This window comes from Lethenteron reissneri, chromosome 41 (assembly GCF_015708825.2).
Source record: "Lethenteron reissneri isolate LAM-NWPU_2019-01 chromosome 41, ASM1570882v1, whole genome shotgun sequence".
Classification (NCBI taxonomy): domain Eukaryota; kingdom Metazoa; phylum Chordata; class Hyperoartia; order Petromyzontiformes; family Petromyzontidae; genus Lethenteron; species Lethenteron reissneri.
The window spans coordinates 12,207,081-12,231,669 of NC_083819.1; the positions used below are offsets into that span (position 1 = coordinate 12,207,081).

The window sequence follows — 24,589 nt, forward strand, 5'->3', positions numbered from 1 at the left end:
CAGCCAGGCAGTGAGGAGCCGGCGCTACCGACAATTGCCCAAGCTCTGCCGTCCTCAACATGTTCAGGTGTTTTCAGCCAATTAACGATGAGTGTTCACTTGGGGAAGAACACCGCAGCACCCGTGGACAACCTACGCATGCGAGAGGGCATCACGCTTCTATCCCACACACGCACGATAGATGATCTTAGTCTGCAATTTTCTGGGCTGTATTCTGCTGGCGAGACAGGGCACAACTCCTCCAGTGTCACAACATTTGTGCGATCCCCTAACCCTCGCCTCCACAGTGCTGGATTACAGGCCACGTGCACAGCCACCACCACCACCCGGCTAGCGTGCAGCCACCGAAGGGTGAGCAAGTTCAGGTGTACGTCACCACCGCCTGCTAATCATGAGGACCAGATCGAACACGGCATCCTCGCCAAATGACATTTGGTAGTTCACCAGCATTGATTTATGGAAGCCTGAGTCCGCTGACGAGATACTGGATGTCGAAACTGCTACAGATATTGCTTGTGACGAACCAATGCTGCTGAACTTATGCACTCCCGGAAGTACATGTGGCTGATGGGATGTGTAAAAGAAATACCTTTTTTACGTAGAGAGGAGACGTATTTGTCGACACATAAAATGAACATGTCGTGTTAAAAGTTTCCATTTCAAAAGTTCAACTGTTGCCAATGCAAGCCCCTGTTTCACTATGGCCGCAAATTAAGCGATGACACATTGGCAGAGACGGGCGCTAAAGATCACTCGCCGCGGGGGAGGCATTCTGCATTTCGGGCATTGATGGGATGGAGAGAGAGACAGAAATAAACCGCCGGCTCGTACAAACGCAGACACCGGGGGGGAGGCAGAAAGAAGCGGTTTCAGAGTTACCGTGCAATTTGCGTGCAAGGCGATCGCGAGGAGACAGACCGCACGCACCCTGCAAGCCACTGCAAACAAAGCAGCTTGCATCGCTGGCATTTCAGTGCATTCAGCCGATCAGTCAACGCGTTGAACCAAAACAATTATTACTACTATTGCTGCTGCTCTACAAAGAACACATGCAGCCCGAGGAGGAATCCTGCTCCTGCTGCTGCTGCTGCTGCCACATCTCGATTGGAGCCGCCAGCTCGTAGCTCACTGCTGCACCGGACAGAATTCAATGTAAAGTAGCAGTCAGGATGACGGATGATCCTCCACCCATTTCGTTCACAGGGCCGGTTAGTTGCCTCCTTATCACTCTACTATTAGGACTTGGCAGTACAGAAGTCACCGATGCTCCAGACAAGATAACCACAATGCAGTTCTTCAGGAACCGGTGGTTTGGCACAATGCTGATGGTTGAGAGCTGGTTGCACGGCGAACTCGTGCGTGCGTGCGGTTGTGCACTGCCGAGACCCCTCCGTTTGTCCTGCCTGCGCGCGCAATGACTTCAGTTGCCGTTGGCATTCCCCGCTACGTTTTTTTATGGATTTGATTTGAGTGACATCACACGTAGGTCAGGGTGATGTGTAGCACAGCCCGGTGGAGGCGTGCGCTGCCCAGGGCTTCACCTTCCCGTGCGCAATCCCTCGCAAAAAAACAAAGAGTGGCGAGCTCCAGGGCCGCTGGCGTGCCGGAATAACGGCGCGTGGATGCGGTGACTTACGGGCGATCCAGCAAGAATGGCGGAAAAATATCAAAGCTGCCCGGATTTCAAACGAAGCGAGAAAACTCCTCAACGCGACTGACGTGAGGGAAGGGGGGGGGGGCGTGAAAGCTGTGGCAAGAGAAGAGCCGCCAATTCGAGGCAAGCTCGTGGGTATGGCTGTGGCCCACAGGACGAACTGTGCGACCGCTGGGCTCGTGTCGAGTGTTTACTCCCCTTCGCAAGAAGCCCCACGCTGCGACATTTTCCTTTTTCTATGATAATTGTTTTTGATACGCAGTCGCTCAAGTTGCCGAGCAAGCGGGCTCGCAATCGGAAGGCTGCGACTTCAAATCCTGTTTGTTGCGGGATGACTCAGCCCATCATCCCCCCCCCGACCACCGCGGTCGATAAAATAGATACCACTCTATGGGGGAAGACCAAAGTGGTTTGTCCCGATTCTTAATTGACGTTTGAGTTAAGCACCCCTAAGAATCAGAATTTTTCTTTTTTTCTTTTATCTTGGGGAAAAATCCCATGTGCTACCAAGCTCTTTTTCACACACATCCGGGAAGGGTTACGGGATCAGATCACCACGACGTGGACTCGCCTAAAACCCTGCGTTATGAATCAGGAAACTGGCTGCAAAAACGATGCATTAAGTGATTGTCCTCGCCATAGGACTGTGGAATTTCCACCACTAACTCGGGGCTGTAAACGGGAGATGAGCACGATCTCAGCGCTCACGTGAGCGTACGTAGCCAACCGTGCTAAACGGAGGAGCGATGCAACCCCCTTAAACTCGCAAGTCGACGTCTACCGGCGTGGTCACCCTATCCACTCTGTCGAGGTGCATTCTATTTCAACAGCAAGGAGGCAACAACAAAAAACCAAGCCCAACTCTCCAAACGCAAGATAACGTCGGTGAATCCTCACGCGCATAAAATGTCACGCACGCTGCCACGAGCGTTGTGGTTCTTGAAACGTCAGCGTGCACCTTTCTAATTTCCGAGCGGTAAAACGACGGCAGCACGCTGCGAAGCAAGATCGTCTACCACAAAACGCGCTGGCATCCACGCGCCGGAACGATCAACTTCCGAACAGACTTCATCCCACTGCTGCTCTCGCTAAGTGGGAGGGCCTTGTAAAGCCGTCGTTTATCCACTTAGGTGGTGTCTGCAGTTGAGACGCTGACAGCGCGCGGCGATCCCCTGCTTAAAAATACTCGGGCGATCTTTAGACACGGCCTTGACGGCACAAGTGAACGGTACGCTGCACGGTGCACACGCGGCGCGCGTGGATGTCAGCGTGCGCGCACGGTGCACAAGCGAGCATGGGTCTCGGCGCACGCTGCAGCGACCTCCTTCCCCCCCCCCACCCCCCCGTGATTCAATCACTTGTCCCAATTGTGAGTCACGATTCAGCCCGAACAATACCTTCCTTTTTTTACATCGTGATAATAACAATTTAGAAATTGTAAAGCGCACAATTTGTGTTCACTCTGGGAGAGAGCGAGAGACAGAAAGATTGATTCTAAGACGTGGAAAACCCACAGACAAGCAGCCAGTGCCGACTCCAAACAGGCATCCAGCTCTGTGGTCCTACATCAGGACGTTTGGTCAACACCACCCACGAAGTGTTTGTTGTCCATGAAGGAGAGACCAGAGCATCCTGAAAAAAAGCCCCACAGGTGCGAGAGAGGCTGACACTCAATCCCCGTAGAGATGTGAATGAACCTGCTTGTCACGCCGCCACCACTCCCCGGGCGAGCCCCGGGCGAGAGATGGCAAATCCTGGCAGCCCACGGGACAGGCGGCGCTCTCCGCGCCTTCACGGCGCGAGAGCGACCAATGCGGCGGCCAACGGCTGCAGAGGGGATTAATCGATGAAAACCATCGACTTGATACCATCCGGTACGTGGACATTAGCCCCGAATCCTGCCAGGCAAAAAGCCATCGCTGACGGGTTGATGGTTCATCATGTTTCCATCCGAAGGTGACATGAACTCGGTTTATGTTTTTTTTTTTACCAGCCAAAAGCAGAGGGTCTCACACGAAAGAGTAATACACAGAGGACAAATCACGGACGTTTGTCAATTCTGCAATGCTTCCCAACACACCTTTGTCCTCGATAAGGATTTCATAGGAGATAACAATGTGGATTATGTCGCGTGTGCGCTGCCGTCATCGGGAGGTGATGTCGCGAGGTTGCTTCGCACGCTCACACGCGCTTACACGCTCACACGCGCTTACACGCCCACGCCATTACTCCATCGAGAGCAGGAGCAGGCGCTGGCCGCACGACATCTATACGACACGCATATGGCGCATGACATGACCACACTGGCCGAGGAGGCCTACCGAGCGTCGGTAGATATTTATCACCAAGCACTGGGCAACCGTTTGATCATTTGGCTCCGTTTTCTCTGGGGTGAGTCCCTAATAGCAACACCACTTTTGACCAAAATTTTATTTACATCGGATCACCTGTACACGAATTACAGTGTCCTCACATCACGGACGGAGTGACGCACCCACAGAGCAGACGGGCAGAGCTGATGCATAAATGCTTTAAAAATATATACTCAGCCGCACGCGTTAAAACGCAGAGCAGGAAAGTAGGGTTCAGTCAGGGCGAACGAATCCGGCAATACACACGGCGCATGCAGCCCGCATCTTACAATTCAGTTCGGAGCAAAAGAAAAGTTACAAACCGTTGTTCAATTTGGATAGGCCTCCTACCGAGCAAAAGCTGTTCTCTTTCAGGTTTCTTTTCAGTAACTTAGCGCGGAAACAGATGTCAGCGGCGGCGTTGCAGGCGAGCGTATTTTCTAACCAGAGCATCAAACGCACAGCCACTCATGGAACCCATAAAATGCACAATTACACAGACACAACAGCGGTCATCAATTCCACCAGCCCAAACTCACCAGTGCCACAGGCTCGATTATGACGGTACGTTGAATTATGTGAAAATCAATGGCTCTAAATGAGTTTTTTTTTTCAAAATATTAGATCCGACGGACAGGCCCGATGTTTTGCGGAGCATATTTAGCACGATATGTGAATGCAGGATAAGTCAACAAAATGTGTAAAGATTACTAAAATACACTCACTCTGCAGAGCGCCCGTGCACTTGTGTTAATGCGACAAAATCCACATGCCAGCGCTTCAACAGTTAAAAGATTAACTTTTGCAAAGTATGTAACTTGCAATTTAATACGGAGGCTTTCGCGACCAGCAGATCTTGTGGCTTTGCTCTCCGACACACCGGTGTGCTGCGCTAGGAATGAATTGCCATGTTTTGTTTACGTGACAAACCTTACTAATGGGCTGTGTCAGGTGGTGGTGGGTTTAAGGACACACTGATATTTCTGCAATCTAGCGACCCGGCGGGAATTTCTGCTGTGGACAGTGGCATCGACAAACTCAACTATAAACCTTGACTTAAAGCTTTCGTGACTGCAGGAATTAATATTCTTTGGGTCTTTCGGTAACATCACGTAGATAGAAAAATAATAAATTGTTAAAAAAATCACGACGTTTCGATCGCAACACAAGCAATCGTCTTCAGGTAAAAAAATACAGCAGACGGACTGCTGAGGCAGGAAGAAATATCGCGAGAGCTACTGCAGACAAAGGTTATAGATGTTTGAAATGCACGGGGCTAGAGATGATATTGTGGTTAATGCAGACATAATTATCCGAGGTATTCCGAGCTGTGCGATCTTACATTTACTTGCAAAAGCTCTCTGCGATCTTACATTTACTTGCAAAAGCTCTCTTTCAGAAGAGACCTGGCCACAGATGATAGCTCAACGAAGTGGCTTATCAAGTGCAAATTTACAGCAGCTAAATATTATGAACGCATGTTGATTCTAAATGTGAAGGGAGGACCTGGAGAAAAATCCACGTGACCAGGGGGAAAGAGACAACACACAAACTCCAAATACATAGGCGTCACGGTCAGGATGGAACCCACGGCCTCCTGCATACCAGGCGAGGTAGTTAACATCTCGCCACCGCAGCGCCCCATAGAAAACATGGGAGAGTCGTGGCGCAGTCGCGAACGTATCGTGCTAAGAACCCAGCGACCAGAGTTCCATTCCTAGTCGTGAGTAACATCGGCGACGAGTGATATGGATATATTTGGAAGCATTTCTATTGTTGCACATCAACTTCTTAAAATGTCACATTCATGTTTGCTAATGAGCAGCTGAATCGACAAAAAGATAAGTGATCACCATAATAAAATACGAAATGAGGGACGGGACGCAACATCAACCTACACTTCCATTTGCTTGCTTAAAAAAAAACATCCGACCTTCCAAGCCATGAAAAAATCCACGGACATGCACACGCAACTCACCTTCGGCGTGAAGAGGCTTTACGGTTTTCGGCAAAGACGATCCACATCTGCCCTGGATGCTTGTCCAGATGGCTACTTCTTCTGCTCCTCCTCCAGCTGTCACTGCCGTTGTTGCTACCGCTGCTGCTGCTGCTCACAACGCAGACAGGAAGAGGCGCCGCACGTTGACGTTGTGCGCAGTGCGTGTTGAAGAGACCCGAGTGACTGAGCACCCTGTGCTTAAAGGTTCAACACTTTAAAGAGCATTCCCCCACGTATTTTCGGCACTGCCTGCTTTCATGACGAGCGTCGGGGGGATGGCAGATGCCTGGCGCCGCGAAACAACATTTGTCATCGGCCAGCGAGGGTCCTCCATCAGCCGTGACCTCGCGGCCGGCGGAGAGAGAGAGCGCGAGCGAGCGAGCGAGCGAGGCGCTGTCCCCCACAAGTCCCACGGTCATTTCCAAAATAAATGATTTCCCTTTCTCCCCACGGGTCGGCCGAGCGGCAGCAGCAGCGTCTACTCTGATCGCACGAATCCGAACGCTGCTGATGCACACCCCGAATGCCAAAGCCGGCGCACAGTTTGCTTCTATCCGGGTGAACCAAAGCTGTCGATGTTGTTCCGTGCGGCACAATGGGATGTGTAAAAAGAGACTTATTGTATTTTATTGAGGGGGGGGAGAGATGTGGAGGAGGCGTATTGTCGGCACGCTTATTGTGTTACCCGCGTTGTCGGCAACGACGCCGAGCAATTATTTTGCGTTACAATCACCCCCTTGCCCTCTTGGCATACGCACCCACCATGGAGCACTCGGAAACACGCAACACGCGTGACCACAATAGAAAGTTGTCAACACTTAACGTGAACAATGCCCGTCTATTTTGGCATTGGCCAGGAGCACCATCTCGGTGTTATTTCCAGAAATCTCCGGCAGTCTCAAACCTCCACAAAAACCACAACGGTGGCCCGTGAACTGCTAATGGCAGCTAAAAGGCGCGGCGGCGTGCACACGCGCGCGTTTTCGAGCAGACGAAATGGAAACATTTGAGCAATTTAATTTCGAAAAGTGGGGCGAGCAAAGGATTTGAAAATATAAAAATAATCATCAACTGGATATAATCACCACATGTTATATTGGAATTCATAGCAACACGGTGAGCCCTTGTTACCACAGCAGCACATGCTGGGGACTTCTGAAAACTATGCTCTCCGTACAAGGCGACCTCCTGGATAAAATGAGTAAAGAATTACGTTAAAGGGAAATATAATTCGTGATTTGTTTGTCCCTGATACCAACTCCACCATTCCGACTGTGTGGCACATGCCAAAAAGTCGGTACTAGTGAAGCAGACAGCGCAATGTCTGCGAAACATCACGTGTTGAATCACTCACCACACTGCAAGTCACAACACACTCACCCACTCACCACACTGCAAGTCACAACACACTCACCCACTCACCACACTGCAGGTCACAACACACTCACCCACTCACCACACTGCAGGTCACAACACACTCACACATTCACTCACTCACCACACTGCAAATCACAACACACTCATCCACTCACCACACTGCAAGTCACAACACACTCACCCACTCACCACACTGCAAGTCACAACACACTCACCCACTCACCACACTGCAAGTCACAACACACTCACCCACTCACCACACTGCAGGTCACAACACACTCACCCACTCACCACACTGCAGGTCACAACACACTCACCCACTCACCACACTGCAGGTCACAACACACTCACCCACTCACCCACTCACCCACTCACCCACTCACCCACTCACCACACTGCAAGTCACAACACACTCACCCACTCAACCCCACTGCAGGTTACAACACACTCACCCACTCACCACACTGCAAGTCACAACACACTCACCCACTCACCACACTGCAGGTCACAACAACACTCAACCACTCACCCACTCACCACACTGCAAGTCACAACACACTCACCCACTCACTCACCACACTGCAAGTCACGACACATTCACCCCCTCACTCACTCACCACACTGCAGGTCACAACACACTCACCCACCCACTCACCACACTACAAGTCACAACAATTTATCTTTCTGCTTCTTAAATCGCGCTGCTCCACATTTGAATTCCCTTGCTCCCATCGTCTTTTGTCCCCCAGGGCTCTTATACAATTACAATAACCTTGCTCAAGCCAAGAAACGTGTTACACTCATATCTATTCCACCTTCAACGGTGCCGTCTGTTGCTGGCCGCATGACATTTTTGGGCCACTGGGGCCTGGGTTCGGCAACTGTTACCACGGTAACACACCGCCTTGATTACGCAGTGGCAGCAGAAATGCTCTCATCATCACCACATTCTTCCTATTGCCCACAATTCCCGTGGATAAGGAGATGATAGCAATCCTGCTGCTGATAATGATCATCATCATCATCAGTGGCAGCAGCATCAGCAACAGCAGCAGCATCATCATTAACATCATCAGCGGCAGCAGCATCACCAGCAGAATCATCATCAGCAACAGCATCAGCATCATCAGCAGCAGCAGCAGTATCATCATCAGCAGTATCAGCGTTTCTGTTTTTGCTTGCAATACTGCTACTGCTGCGGTACAATTAACATATTCAGGAAAGGTTTATGGAGCCTAGCGACGCGTTTTCAGGAGGGTCCTGCATTTTATTTTCGTGTTTTACACGCGGGAGGAAGTTCCTGGAGCCGAAGAAAACCCACGCCTGTGTCGGGAGAATGCTCACAAAGTTCCACGCTGATGTTTCACAAACCCACTTGATATGTGACCAGGTAGGGCCCACGGAGCTATCTATCTCTTTCTCAGGAGCGGCCTGGCTATCACACGAGTGATAGCTCAACAAAGTGATTAACGTGTGGAAATATGTATAGCAACCAAATACTTCTAAATGCGGTGGGAAAAACCGGAGGACCCGGAGAAAAAGTCCACGCGGCGACAGGGAGGGAGACATGCAAACGCCAAACATACAGGCGCCAGGGACGGGATGGAACCCACGACCTGCTATTATGAGGCAAGGGAGTTAACATCTCTTAGCCACTGTGGCGTACCCACACATGAAACTTTTTTCATCTTAATACTGGAAAAAGGGTCCCATAGATATGATCATTATTATTATTCATTAATGCTCAATTGCACTAGAGTCACTCTCACTCAACTTGTCTTCGGTTCCCGTGTGCGCGGATGAGACGAGGGATAGAATCGGCAGCTGCAGGAAAAACATTTCAGGAGAGAGGATGGCCCAACGCAGAGATAAAGTGATGAGATCGGTTCATGTAAAAAATAAAAATGTTACTCTCTCTCGTTCCTTTTACTCACACCCGACAAACAGCCTGAGCCACGAGCAGGAAACGTCCGGTTCAGCAGGAGCGGCGCAATCCTGCTTGAGATACTACAGAGGCGGCGGTGGCGAGCATTCGACGCGCACACACACACCCACGCACACTCAAATTCGTTTGCAGCGGACAGAACCGGTCCCGCGTCCCCTCGGCGCGCCGTCGCGCGGAGGCTGGGCCCTCGGACAGGACGGGACTTCAAAGCTCTCACCTAGAACGACCTCTGGCCGAGGAAGCGCAGGTAAAGCCTGCCAGCCCACACGTCCAGCAGCGGCAAGCGAGTGAAAGGCAAACCAGGTAAATGGCTGTAGTCGGCTAGGGCCAAGCCCCCCCCACCACCCACCCACCACTACCTGCAATCTCAATTAAGCTTTTAATGGATTCACTTCCATTCAAAAGAAACACGCGGTCAAACTAATACGGCACGTGAAGCCAAAGCTAGGTTTTGAACCACTGCACTGTCTCCCCGCTTAGTTGCATTATTTGTATTCGTTATATGCTGACGATGATGTTAATATCACCGTGAGGATTACTGGCATACAAATCCTACAAGGCGTATGTACATAAGGTCCGGCTTTTATTTTTTTATTCGTAGCGAATTGATGGCTTCAACCAGGCCACAAATGACTGCAAAAAATAAACCAGCATTAAGTTTGAGTGATTCTGTATTTGGCAAAAATCGCAGAAATAAGTTCAAAAATGAAACAAATAGAAATCGAGCCAAATTAACCAAACAATAAGAAATTGCCGTGGATGTTGGACGTACAGTGATTCCGTCACCACCTCCCGTGGGGCTGAGATCTCTAACACAGGGTGAAGCGATGGTCTCCGGGTCAGAGTTCCCAAAGGTGATTTCATCTCACAGTAAGACACCAACAATAACCGTTGGGAGTAAAATAAGGGAAGAAATGTGGGAAGATGAAAATTAAAACTACTTTTACAAAATGTCCATTCCATTCTACTCATCCGCAGGACTGCTGCCACTCAAGTTCTCTCAACAACAAGCCTACGAACAAACACGCAGCCCACATCGTGCAGGTCTTTGCATGGAACATTCCCGAACTGCTATTCGTGTTCCAGTTTGTTGTCCTCCGCACCGCCGATTAGTACGGTGGGCCACGTACGGCGCGAAAAAAGTTTAACGTACGTACACACAAAAGGGTCACCCCCCCCCTTCTCTTCTAATCGCTCCCCTCCAGCGCTCGCACAATCCCCCCCCCCCACTCCGGTTCCTGGCAAAGCCAACGTGCTAGACGTGGCCACCGAGACGCTACGCCCCCCCCCCCCCCTACCGTCGAGGCGACAGAGTCTGTCGCCTCGACGGACCTGTCGCCTCGACGGACCTGGTTTTCACCTGAGGACGGCTGCTTGCGCTGTGGCCGAAACATCGTGAGAATAATTTTATGTTTTATTTTTATTATTTTATTACTTCCCTTCTACGTGACTTTACCGAAAAAACCAAGAAGATGAATCCCTGCAGTCACGAAAGCTTTAAATCATGATAAAGGGGTGTTTTTTGGGTTAGATCGTGTAAACATAAATGTGTCGTTAAACCCGCCAACCACCCGACAAAGCCAATCAGTAAGGTTTGTGACGTAAACAAAACATGCCAATTGTTCCTAATTCAGCATTGGAGTGGCACGTGCCCCCCCAATGAACCGATCGAAATCCCTATTTTGATCGACTCATTGGGGTTTATTAGTAATAAATCGGCATTTTGCGACCCCCACTGCCACTGTGCCAGGGACTCTATGAGATGACAGGACAATAATCTGAGTCCATAATTGGCAATAAGTAACGGCAAAGCAGTTATAAGTGACTCACAGAATTGTGCGCAGTTGCGTATACAGGACACGACTTCCCTGAAGCCATACCGCGATGGCGATCACACAACGCGGTTCGAATTCGACCCTCAATCGATGGCTGCGTCATCGCCGCACACGCGTCGAATAAAAAGCAAGGCACAAGTCCTTACTTACTAACAACTCCTCTATCATTTTTCATTGCTGGAGGGGCCATTGCACTCACAGCTTGTGTTGGAGAGTAAACCCACCACAGCATTTACCATTCGAGTACCGCGACGTTTCGCCGGTAATCAAAAACTCTTCTACACACTCCACTCAACCCCACTCCTCGTACACTTCAACACGAGGAGCTGTCTTCTTCGCCAGCCATCAGCGACAGTGTTTCCACAGAGGTCCCCAACCTAAGCCCCCGGTGTTCCACTTCTCAGCACATCCCCTCACGTCGCTTGCTCACATCGCGTCGCGCTTCGATGCTGGCCCCCGCTGGCCCGGCGCTCACCGGTTGCAGCCAGGAGGCCTCCCCGTCCTAGCTCCAACGTCGCTGTTGAAAGGAACACGGTCGCACCTGCGATCATCACGGTTGGTTACGTACGGTGCGAAACACGTTCAACGTACACACGCATGTACGTTGTAAAGCTAAACGTTTACCTCCTCTACACGACGACACAGGCACCTCTTCGCGTCACCATTAAATTCCTGCCAATAGCAACCATTCACAATTATTAACGCCGAGATATTTGCCACCGACGTTTGTTTGCTTGGTTCTCCAGGAAATCGTTCGTGCAAATTACCTCCCGCAATTGCTGAGGAACCACAGATGGGCTGGAAGACAGCATCCAGGCAGTGAGGGGCCGGTGCTGCCCACAATGGCCCAAGCTCTGCAGTCCTTTATGCATTAAGATGTTTTCAGCCAATTAATGAGCGCTTACGCGTGTGGGAGGAATGTCACGCTTACGAGGGGGCAAGGCTCTATCCCATATCGATGGAACAGACAGAGTGCAGATTTTTTGCTGCACCCCCTTCTGCTGGAAAGGTAGCGTATGAAGCACCAACGGGCAAGGGTAGTTTCACAACATTTGTGCGATCCACCAACCCTCGCCTCCACAGTGCTGGATTACAGGCAGGCCGCATGCAAATCCGCCGCCACCCACTACCGCCGCCCCGGCTAACGTGCAGCCACTCAAGGGTGACCACGTTCATGAAATGGGGAAAACCCTCGGTGCACACACCCACACGAACAACCGCCATTCGCCACTAAGTGGCGGTGACGTCACCACGGCGCTCGTGCCAGGCTAAGTGCGGTTTAAGGCCACATGAAGTGTCAAACGCATGCTGGCAGGAGGTCACTGGACAGACCCAGGTGCAATGGGTTGACTGACTGAGATGACTGGCTGATGCACCACCTATGCCCCCACTGTGCCAACTTGCTGTGTTTTAGCCACCCGGCGCTCTTCTCGTTGTTGTGTCGCTCCTTTTCCCTCCATTGTTGCTGGAGGCCTCCAACTGCCCAGGAGCAGCGTCCTTCACGAGCCTTCTCCACTGGTACCAGTCATCGGCAAGTCCAATCAGCCCCACATCCTCTTCTACCACATCACTCCGTCTCTTCTACAGCCCGTGCCGCACCAGCTTATCCCCCTCTATCCGGCCGAAAAAAAGAGCACACCCACGCACACCACATGCCAAATAACAATAGCTCACGGAGTTGGTTAGCGTGTCCAGAGGTACACCGCGAGACGCTCGATTTCACAAACAATACGCAACGCACGGGTGAATTACAATGGTACTGAAACGTTCCGTGAATGGGTCAAGGGTAATCGAGCAGAATACACCCTGCCACGTCCACAGCAGCAAAGTCGGCCACGTTGCAACCGCGCGCCGACTCTGCTGCATTACGCAAAACATCGAGTGTCGAAACGGCGCAGGCTTCGAGCAACGTGCCTAACGCACGGCTCATCAGGGAGCCCACCACGAGACTGCCCGATTTCCACAACACACTGCTCATCAGCGAGCCCACCACGAGGCAACCCGGCTTCCACACAAAAGGCTCATCAGCGAGTTCACCACGAGGCAGCCCGGTTTCCACAACACACGGCTCATCAGCGATCTCAACATGTCGGCGGGGAGACACGCAATGGCCACCAAAGCCACTGCAACAACCGCCATCTGACCTTCGCCTCCCCGTGCACAGCTTTACTGCCTCCGACGTCTCTCCTTTCTATCCAATTTCCATAAAGGTCATCGCCTGCTAAGTCAAGTTATCCACTTTACGATGTTACTAGACCCATCCCTGCAGACCTTCCGCAATGTGCCCTGCACCATCGTCTCCAGCAGAGCTCATCTCTCCTGTATTAGTATTCAATGAGACCAATGCCTCTGAATTTTAAATGCAGCATCTGCATCAACATTGCTACGACCTCGAGCTAATCATCCATTTCAGCCACACTGTCAGAACACGATGGGACTTATTTCCACAGGGAAATGGACGGTGCCATATTCGATGTGCTCACTGCAGGCGATTAGTCCAATTATTGTGATACTGCTGCTTCTGCAGCAGTGGTGCACAAGCACAAAACATATTTCGTCAATAACGCCGCACTACAAGTATACAATAGGTTGACTTGATGGGCAATGGGCCCCCTTCCTCGGGGCACGTAAAAGAGAGGTAGAGATACTTTTCTTACACACTTGACCTCTCTCCATGTGCTATGAAGAAGAGCCATTGGGCAAAATGACACCCAGATTCTTTGGTTCTTCCGGTAAAGTCACGTAGGTATAAAACAAAATAAATTAAATTAAATCACGACGTTTGGGGCGCAACACAAGCGTCCGTCATCAGATGGGACAACCACAGCTAGAAACAACTGCTGTTTCTTGCTGTGGTTGTCCCACCTGAGGACGCTTGTGTTGCGCCCGAAACGTCGTGATTTAATTAATTGTTTTTTTCTACCCATGTGACTTTACCAAAAGAACCAAAGAGTATGGATCCCTGCAGTCACGAAAACCTCAAATCTAAAATGACACCAAGACTTTTTTTTAAGAGGCAGGTGACCCGATTTGGCCAGACAAGCTGCACAACAGCAGGCCAATTGTGTTCTATGCAAAAAATTGAAACTTCATTTAATCATTATCGTCAGCGACGATCATTCCACTGCTGGATTAAGGCCTCTCCCCCAAAGATGTCACCATCACTCATGGTCCTGGGGAAAAAAACATTCCCCGTGCATCGCAAGCCTCGACCGCCGGCTATCACCCGTGTGAGGGACGCACTTCCTCTGCCCAAGCCCACCCACCAAGTCCACGTCGCCACTCCGCGTTTGTTCTCTCGTCCACATGTCTCTTCATCTCCTACGGTGGCTAGGAGATGCTAACTGCCTCGCCTAGTATACAGGAGGTCGTGGGTTCAATCACGACCTTGACGCCTGCTGCCGCGTGGATTTTTCTCCGGGTCCTCCAGTTTTTCCCTTCACATTTAGAATCAACATGCGTTCAGAATATTTAGCTGCTGTAAATTTGCAATGATAAGCCACTTCGTTGAGCTATCATTTGTGATAGCCAGGTTGCTTCTGAAAAAGAGCTACATAGCTCAGTGGGCCTTACCTGTATTTTCCATTTTCTGATCCATCTGAAAGTGGGTCTCCTTGCCCCGACTTGCCCGTCAAATTTGTATTTTGAAACTTTCTTTTGATTATCTCAGTGGAGCTGTGACCATTTTTGTATAAATTGTTTTAAATATTTCTCAATGGATTATTTATTGATGCCTCGGTTTGTGAGAGCTTTGATAACTGCAATTTCCACAGTCAGATGACTTTCAATGATCTTCATAGGCAATGCGCAATGGTATCTGATGTTCATTCATATTTTTCAGGATTGATAGCTTGTATGCGTCTCAAGGGTAGAGAAACCTTTCCTAAACCCCGTCCAGCCCCATGGATGGTTACTCCTCTAAAATGTCCAATATTCGGTTCCCAATCATTGTTATTATTCCACTCGTTTACACAGGAACGTTTCACCAGTATCTTGTGACTCTTCTCCAGGAGGGTCCTGCCACGTTTTCATAGTGGGGGGGCAGACATTGCTGACTTATATTCCCATCAAGTAACTCTCGGTAATTTTTTTTTTCATTTTGCAAATTTAAACCATGACGCTGGCCACGCAATGGTCTCACCTCTTGCGAACGACATCAGGAGATTTAACACATAGCAGTAGTAGTAGGACTTTCACGACCAATATTATCCATAATAGGTTATTTTTGGGTTCCATTACGTAAATATAAACCCGCCACCACCCGACACAGCCAATTAGTAAGGTTCGTCACGTAAATAAAACGTGCCAATTCGTTACTAGTACAGCACTCACCGGTTGTGTGTTGGGAGAATAAACCCAACGCAACATTTACGATTCGACGACCGTGACGTTTCGCTGGGTAATTGCAACAAGCAGCATCATCAGGCGACAGCCAGAGTGGTGCGGAGAAATCCTCCTCCCTGTTTCGGTCTTAAAATAGACGAGGGGTCAAAGTGATGTCGTCACTTGCGAGCCCATCAGGGGCGAAGACCAGAGGGAGCGGGGAGGGCGGTTAATGTAGTCGTATAAATTACAATGGATACCTATTATTGGTCGGGTTATTCACAGGAAATCAATGTACATAATGTACATATATGTCACATGTGTAAATTCTGCCGTTTTTGGGATCTTTGCCACGTCCACCGTGAGGCGGATGACGTGTGGTGAACCTGTGCTCGCGTTAGCCGGGGCGCGACTGCAGAATTCGACCCCCCGTGAACCTTTTTTCGAGGAGCGGTGAACGCGACACCACGAGGCCGCACCGCCGCAGGCCAACAATCAACGTGCGTACGGTCGGGAGGGTCGTGGGTGTGTCGCTCTTCACGAGTCATTATCATCTCCCTTTTTGAATAGGCGTCGGCATTCACCTGTACGCACCGAGTTAACAACCGACTATTTAGCTGTAACTATTTTGTATTTTACCAGGTGAGGCCCACTGAGCTGTGTAGCTCTTTTTCAGAAGCGACCTGGCCACAAAGGATAGCTCAACGAAGAGGCTCATCATGTGGAAATGTATAGCAGCCAAATACTCTGAACGCATGGTTCTAAATGAGGAGAGAAAACCCGGAGGATCCAGAGAAAAATCCACACGACCTCGGGGAAAGAGATATGCAAACTTCAAATATACAGCAGGTGTCATGGTCAGGATTGAACCCACGACCTCCTGTATTACAGGTGAGGTAGTTAAAATCTCGCCACTGTGGCGCCCTCAATAGGTATCAACAGACATATATGGGACCTTTTTTGCCGGCATAACCGTGTGGAAAATAAGAATAGGTTTTACCCTTTCTGGCAATAAAACAGGAGGTGTTAAGATGTCCAAACACCAAACAGATACCCGTTGTAAGGAATCAAGTTACTGCATTAACCGCACACGGTACTTGTCGACAGTTTCGCCTTTTGGCGTTGTTCTCTGCCACGAGGATCGGATCCCACGTCGCCATGCACGCTGTCCCCACGTACGGTGCAGTGCCCGTCCCACCGCCACGACAAACACGTGGCGGAGCTCACTTACACATCCCTTCCGTCGCTTGTTAACATCGTGGGCATAAACCATCGTCGCGCGAACTCCTCGTTTGGCTAGACGTCGAACAAAGATCGTCACCGCATCGTGCGGTGCTTTCAGATGAGCTTCTGTGGCCGTCTGGAACGCTGTTCCTTCCGATATTAGGAAGCTGCTGGAGATATGCACTTAAATCATCCAGATTGAAAACTAATTTCTTTAGAACTGATTTTTGTGTTTAGTTTTTTGTCCTTCCCCCGCACCTCCAATTAGCGCGGCTGGCCAAGTACATACATTGTAAAGCAAAAGTTTACAGGCACCTCCTCTTCCCGACGAAATCTTCCCGTGAAGGTTAAATTCTATGCCAATTGCACCCGTTTGCAATTGTTACCGCTTAGACACTTGTCACCGACGTTTGTTTGTTGTAGTGTGCCTGCAGCACCGTACCCGTCGCGCGCTTCAACACGACGGCGTCTCACTGAACGCGCGTTCCTGAAACAACGACGCGTGGCTGGGGTCATGCGTCATGCAGGACTGGGCGCGTGTGGCGCTCACTCAGCGCTCACTCGACGCTCGCTCAGTAGATTTTCCCCCGAACGCGGTGAACGTGCGGGCTGGGCCTCCCCGTTTAAAAGGAGCCTGCTCACGGTCGGTGGAAAAGCTCTCACCGACGGGCGACCAAGGAAGAGAGACGATGGCCTCCGTCGCAGCGCAAGAAGTGAAAGCTCAAAAACAAACTGCGCAGTTTCTCGCCGGGTGGCGTTGCCACGTAGTCCCGGTGCCCCTTACGCGTGAATATGTTACATCGTCGAGTGTGGTATGGCCAGAGGCAATGCTTAAGTCGCTTACTCAAATCTGCTGTAAGCCGTGAACTTTTTTTGTGTGTGGGGAGTTAAACAAATGTGAAACACACACGCACGCCAGTGAACTAGTTAGTGACTATGTCTGTATACATACTATTGACACACGCACACAAGTTAACTAGTCAGTATGTCTGTATACATGCTAACGAGTTCGTGTGCCTGTCCATATGCATTCTCCTCTTGAGGCTTGTCCTGAAACATCAGTTTTGCAATCACTACAGTGGCATGCGCCAACCAGAGTACACGCTTTATTTTTCCTTGACTATGACAAACGTCGAGTTGTAATTTGAATAATTTATCCCAACGTGACGAACGTGGCGGACGCATCACGTAAACTATCATCACCTGACTTGCGCCGCAGCGTGAAAGCACCGCCATTAATTCGAGCATCCAGGACCCATTCGAAAAATATAATCCAGAAATAGGTGAACAAAAATAAGTGGGTAATTGGCTTGCAATGTTCGTCACGGCCAGCGGTAAATAACGTCCAAGCAATAAAGAGCCGACATGAATAAAACATTCTCCGCGTCACTACCAGGACGCAGTTTAAACTCATACAATACATCCGATTAGATCTGCTGCTGCTGCTGCTGTTGTGATCTCACTGTGCGGTGTTTAAAATATACGCCGCCCGTTTTCGAATGAGAACAAATTCGAACACGTGTTTTCGTCCGTCCGACGCCTCTCGCCTAAGAAGGTGCAGATCCGTAGGGCAGACGTTGCCGACCATCTCTTCGCGAGCACAAACACATAGGTGGTGTGGTGTGGAGCAGTGAGGTGGCGCAGTGTATTGTGATGCGTCGAGCTTCAAAGATGTGGCAGTGTCCCCGTTCGCTCAAACCTGCATCTTTAACATTGAATCCAAGAGTCAACCGCACGCAAATTCATGATAAAATTCCACCAATTATTTATGCAGAACACGTCGAAGGTTTTTGCAGCTAATAGTTTTTATTCATAATTGACTCTTGGGCTAGGCCATGTAATGATCCAGCCAAATCTGTATTCTTGAGCTGAAAAAGTAATAACTGGCGCGTCAAACACTTGTACGTGCGACCATTTAATTTGTTTGCCATGTCGGGTGGTGGAGGGTCTTATGATGCACATTTGGTCACATCATTAAGCGGCCAACCCCAAAAATCAATGATGAATCGTAATTATTTGCACGATCTAAATAGAGACACTTCCACAACACACACAGTCCCGAATTACGCCCTCCTACAACGGCGCAACAAAAACTCAAAGCGAGCTTTGGCGGCATCTTCAGATGCAGTCTCGACGCAGTGGCCGAACCCGCAGTCATCGTCGTTTCACCGTCTCGACGCAGTGGCCGTGCCCGAAGTCAACGTCAGTTCACCGTAGTAAGTTCACCGTAGTAAGTTCACCCTCTCGACGCAGTGGCCGTGCCCGCAAGTCACCGTTGGTTCACCGGAGTGAAGAGATGCCGAGCGGCCTGCAGCCCCGACTCTACGCTCTTCGCGCAGTCCAAACACGCGCCACTCGCGCTCAGCGGTGCTTGCTCGCTATGGCTTTCCGGACTGACTAGTTAATGACGGTGATTACAAAGCCCTCTCCTCCAGGTGTGGTCACACACTCTCACAAAAAAAACGTTGCCAGCGTGAGTAACACCCGTGGGACATGACCTCCTCCAAAACGTAATTTGAGTTTGGCGACTGACATAATTAACTTGTATTATGAAAAGGAGGCGTCCAATTCTCTGGCTGGTCTTGACAACATAAACACCTCCCCTCTCCTTTACTGTGTCGGGCGTCATTAAAAGTGGGAGTGGCGTTTTGTGCTATGCAAGAGCACGCGTGGCAGGCGCGTACAACAGAGGCGTACACTATGCCCGGCAAACCAACGGTTCGGCAGCACGGATGCGCGGAGCATCTTTCACGCGTCGCCCAAAGTGACGCACGCTCAACGAGAGTTCTCAAATACCATTTGTAAAATTATGTTTTGATCTGCATTTTTTCCCCTTACTCAAATAATCCCGATTATGCCAAACATTTACTCAAACCGTTGGCATTTCTTCACGCCAGTTGTGTGGCGCTTCACGGGGCGCCACGCAGACACACACACATAAAATGCAAAAACGTAAATAGGCAGACAAGACATCCCTCACGGATCTGTCCTGCCACACGGCCTCCTGGGAGCGCATAATTTCAGAAGCGTTCGTTGAACACAAGACAAACGTCTGGACTGGTTTTGACGCCGAGTTTCTCCTTCCGCAGCGGTCAAATTTTATAGGCAAGGACCCTCTCAGTTAGATATGGATATTAGTTTAATGTGAAAACATACTAACACAAAGTAATCCTTAGCAACAGCATAAATAAGTAGAAAATACACCTCTCCTTCATTGATCTGTCCGTCCACGTAAAAAATATGGATCTTGAATTGTAAAAGCAACCTTCATGTGCAAATAGTCAACGGTATTCCAGTTTTGCAGGGTCTTTTTTTACATTTGTGCATAAATTGTGCGTTTCCACTAAATAACTTTGAAATACAACGGAGTTAAATCCGAAATCAGGGGCCTTTCTAAAAAAAAAAATCTTGCATGCAGAATCGTTGTTTTCCATCATGTACAATGTCACTGCCTTTTTTAAATATGCATTCTCTCATTGGTGAAATACGAGTAATCAATATAGACTGAAGAGCGCAAAACGGTAAAAGCGTTCAACAGACTCGAAACAGCCCCAATGCATGCAAGCTGCAGGCCACTCACGGGATAGAGTTCACTTTAACATTGGACAAGTGGATCTTGGCAGCGATCCCCACTCATAAAAGTTAAAGGTCCCTTTGGCACTCATCTCGAGTAGGCCATTGTTTGTCAATGTCACCGTTCAATTAACCAGCCACTCCAAGTAACATATTACTCCCTAGGGAAGTGTGATGGCTGCTCTTAAATCAAGTGTCCTATTGCACTCACGATCAGATTCATAAAACAAATGGTGCAAAGATGACATGCAAAGGTCACAAGAGGTCATATCAAACTCCTCTTATCTGTGGCCTCTCACATGCAAATCGGAGAATATGCGTGATCAGGCCGAGACGATGTTATTCCCATTATCCCAGACAGAAGCACTCTCCTTTTATCCCGGATTCACGATGATGCAATGCGCCCCAGTCTTTTATGCTTTGGCAGTTCGTTTGGTGGTGTAGAAAATTGTTGTAAAATTTTACATTTAACACTTTACATCGAACTTTACCTTCTGTGTGCTAGCCAGCACGTGACTTTTTCAAGCAATAAACTATATTGTTACTGCGAGCTAATATACTGCTATGCAGTTCACTTCGGTTCTTATGCAAGTTATCGAGCTGTAGAAAGTCATTGGTAGTTGTTTCAAACCTGGACACAAAATTATATATTTTGATTGCTCCTAGAATTGGCCAAACATCCAAATACAAATACAGGACCACGCAGTTTGAACAATCGTTTGACACCTATCCTGGGCTGCCGTTTTATGATAAAAAAAATCGCAATCCAGACTGTTTATTGTCATCACACAAAGGCGCAAATGACAATGTAACAGCGTGCTGCCCGCTAAAGAATCCTCCTGCGGTTCACTTATTGAATTGTCAGACAGGGTGTGAAAAGCGTTTGTCATTATTAAAAGTTACTGTGTTGGTTGTCCACGTTTGTGGACTTATTCGTTGCAATGGTAAATTGGCTGAGAAAAACGGAGCACAGATTGCAAGGAAATGACTTTGAATGCCAATAGTTGTATTGCTCTGTGTTGACATCCAGTCAGAATGCATCGAGGACACAAGATATCTGCATTACTCTCAAAAGAATAATTAATTATTAAGGGGAGGAGGTTAATTTGTGTATTGTCGTTGGCATGAGTATTTGATAAAATAATAATACAAAAAATAATCACATTGACGATACTGCTCCCTCTCGTTTTACGAGGGGGTTGTGTTCTTGAGAAACGGCGCGTAACTCAACATCGCGTAAATTAAACAGAATTTAGTGAAAATAAATTAAGGAAATGGTTGACGTTAGGGAGAGAGCGCCCATCGAACCTCATTCTTACACGTCCACATATTTCACTGGTTACTGTAACATTACATTTCCAATAGTAGCATACATGTATTATAGATAGTAACAGCTCATTTAAAGAAAAAAAAGGTAAAACAAAGAGATGTTTAACCCGTAGTGTGATGTTTGAGTGTAGTGGTGTAGTGGGGCTGGTGGAGAGGACGAGGGGAGAGTGGTGGGGTTACTACTGGAGAGAGAGAAAGAGAGGGTCATCACCATCGGATGACGATGGTGGTGGAGATGATGGCGCGTTCGAACGTGTGCACAAGACAAAGTTCACGCAGACAAGATCTTCAAAATGGCGTGCGAGAAGGAGATGCTGCTGCGGCTGCTGCTGCTGCAGCTGCTGCTACTCCTGCTGCTGCTGCACGCGCTTGTGGGTTGGCATGCTGCTGCACCGCAGGCAGCATCGCTACTCAACTTTGCCGCCTGACTGACGATCAGCTCCGCGGACGCGTTCCGTAACACTGGCCCACGTGCCGAAGCGTGTTATTGCAATAATAGTGCGCACATAACAAAAATGGGTGCAATTTAATCTAACGCGATCAAACCAAATCACCGATGTAGTGGAGGCCACAGCATTTGATGTGCATATGCAACGTGTATCCTCACACCAACCGATACACGGGGGTCAAAACACGCAGAGCACCATTTGTGATGCACCACAGACTGAGAGGCACCTCCACCGGCCTGGTCCATTGCACCGCGCGCCAAACACAACGCGCGGCCTCCCCTACAACACCGGAGCAACCGGTAAACGCCTTGAGGTCGTCAATCGCCCGGGATCTTGCGTCAGCCCGCCGTGCACGCACTTGCGTCCAAACCGGTGGCTCGCCACTCCCGACAGCGGGGAGCACAGCCCCAGTGACGCGTCTGAGCGTGCCCTCCGCTTGATCTCTGGTGGGGATGAGACCAGAAAAAAAAAAAGAGGGAAGGCCACCCCCTTGTGCTCAAATTGAACATCTTGCAGCTGGCGTGGCCGACTAAAACGCATCTGTATCATTGCAGTAGGAGACACTCTTAATCCTTGTTTAGGGTATCATGTGGTGTAACCTCATTTTGGAACGCACGTTAATGCTACCCAACTACCCATGCTACCCATCTGGTGATATGCAGCTATCTTTTGTAATGTAACGTACTGATCAACTAGTTCATGAAGCCTGTCTTCGCCAGGCAAAAGTTTTCAATAAATATCATAATAAACCTGAGATGATTTTTTTTATAATTTCTATCTCCGGTCAGACACCAACTACTCAAAAAGTTTGTATTTTTCCGCAAAAAAAACCCCAACAAAATTGTTCACGACTTGATTCAACTTCTTATATTTAAAGACGTACCCATTGGAAACCGCTCAATTTAAAGATTCCGTTCTTTTTTTATTAGAAAGAACAAAAATAAATTCACTTGATGCTCTATGAGGGGAAGCTCCTATCTTTTACCGTTTTCGAATTATTCAGATTTGAACATCATCAAATGCGTATTTTCTTCATTCAAAACTGCTAGAATCCAATCTTATATTTTGAAGGGTTTCTGAATGACACGCAGAAACGTGTTTATGGGGCACTTAAAATAGAGATTTGGGGGCCTTAAAGCTGAAAATCACGGGTTTTCAGATGTCTCCTGTTGTTTGTGTCCTAAAAGCTACCGATGTACCACATTTCAGCATTCTAATGTGTGGGCAAGTACCCTAGACGTCTTTGAGACATACAGATTAAGGTCTTTATTTATATAGATACTTATGAATATTTTTTAAAATATATTTTTAAATGTTGCCACATTTGCCTGTTACTCAATGGCTACTTCCAGATAACTACCGTATTCATATGGTTATTTAAACAAAAATGTTCATGAGGAAACATTGTTAAAAGTGTATTGTTATCAGACCCGGTAGTGTAAATAAGTGCAGTCTCCAACTCCCATCGGCTCAATCTCCCTGGCATCTCAATGCATGCGCTATGAAAGAAGACCCATTGCCAAACACATTACCTCTTGTGTTTTTTCCTTGTAAGGCCACAGTGCTATTGACCAACACGTTGAGTTGTTTTGTTAATTGCACTCATGCACAATTGCCAGTGTCACCAATACTATTTGTTTACATGGCTTTCAGGAGGGTTTCTGGATTGGGACGTTTTACCAGTCCCTTTGTGTTAAGTTTTTGTCTTAAGCCAGAGGGGAACAACAACTGAACCACTTAAAAGAAAGCATTTACAGCTCGAGCGGAGCGCTGAACAAACCCCACAGGTTGGTTGGATAGCAACCGGCATACGATTCGGCCCTCCACTACAGACCACATTACAGCTCTGCAGGTCTGGAGTGAGACCACGACGGTGTGCTAACGAAGAAGGGCCGTTGCCTGAAACATCGCCGATTATCTTGCAGTGAAATCCCCGGCTAGCTGGACATTATCTCGCTTAGCTGCATCAGGTCAGATGATAAAAAATATATATATATCGGAAATGTACAAAATGTACTATAATAATAATGTATGATACACCTTACAATGCTATGTGACGTATAATTCACAATTAAAAAAATGCACTCCGTGTTACATTATGTATACTATATAAAGAATCTAGTTATTGTGTAATAAAATCGTGGGGATGGTGGGGAAGGAGCGATCGGAGAGGGTTTTGGGGGATAGGGTGGGGGCACAAACTATTTTTTATTCTACCAGGTAAGGCCCACTGAGTTATACAACTATTTTTCACAAGCGACCTGGCTACAAATGATAGCTCAATGAAGTGGCCTGTCACGTGGAAATTTATAGCAGCCAAATACTCCAAATGCATAGTGATTCTAAATGTGGAGGGAAAACCCGTAGGACTCGGAGAAAAATCCACGCGACCATGGGGAGAGATAAACATGCAAACTCAAAATATAAAGCAAGCGTCAGGGTCGGGATCGAACCCACGACGACTTCCTGCATATAAATACTGCACTGGACAGCACAGTATACACCACAAAGCATGCGGAATGTATTTTGT

General features: G+C 48.6%; 1 protein-coding gene across 12 annotated transcripts in view; it reads right to left on the reverse strand.

The window, feature by feature from the left end:
• The window catches only part of FUT8 (fucosyltransferase 8), a 377,522-nt gene that overhangs the window by 345,110 nt on the left and 7,823 nt on the right, over window positions 1-24,589 (reverse strand). For 10 of the 12 annotated variants that reach the window (XM_061568642.1, XM_061568643.1, XM_061568644.1 and 7 more), the window contains exon 2: window positions 5,984-6,112. The gene's annotated coding sequence lies outside the window, so the exon portion shown is untranslated. The other 2 variants (XM_061568638.1, XM_061568637.1) reach the window with 2 other exon arrangements.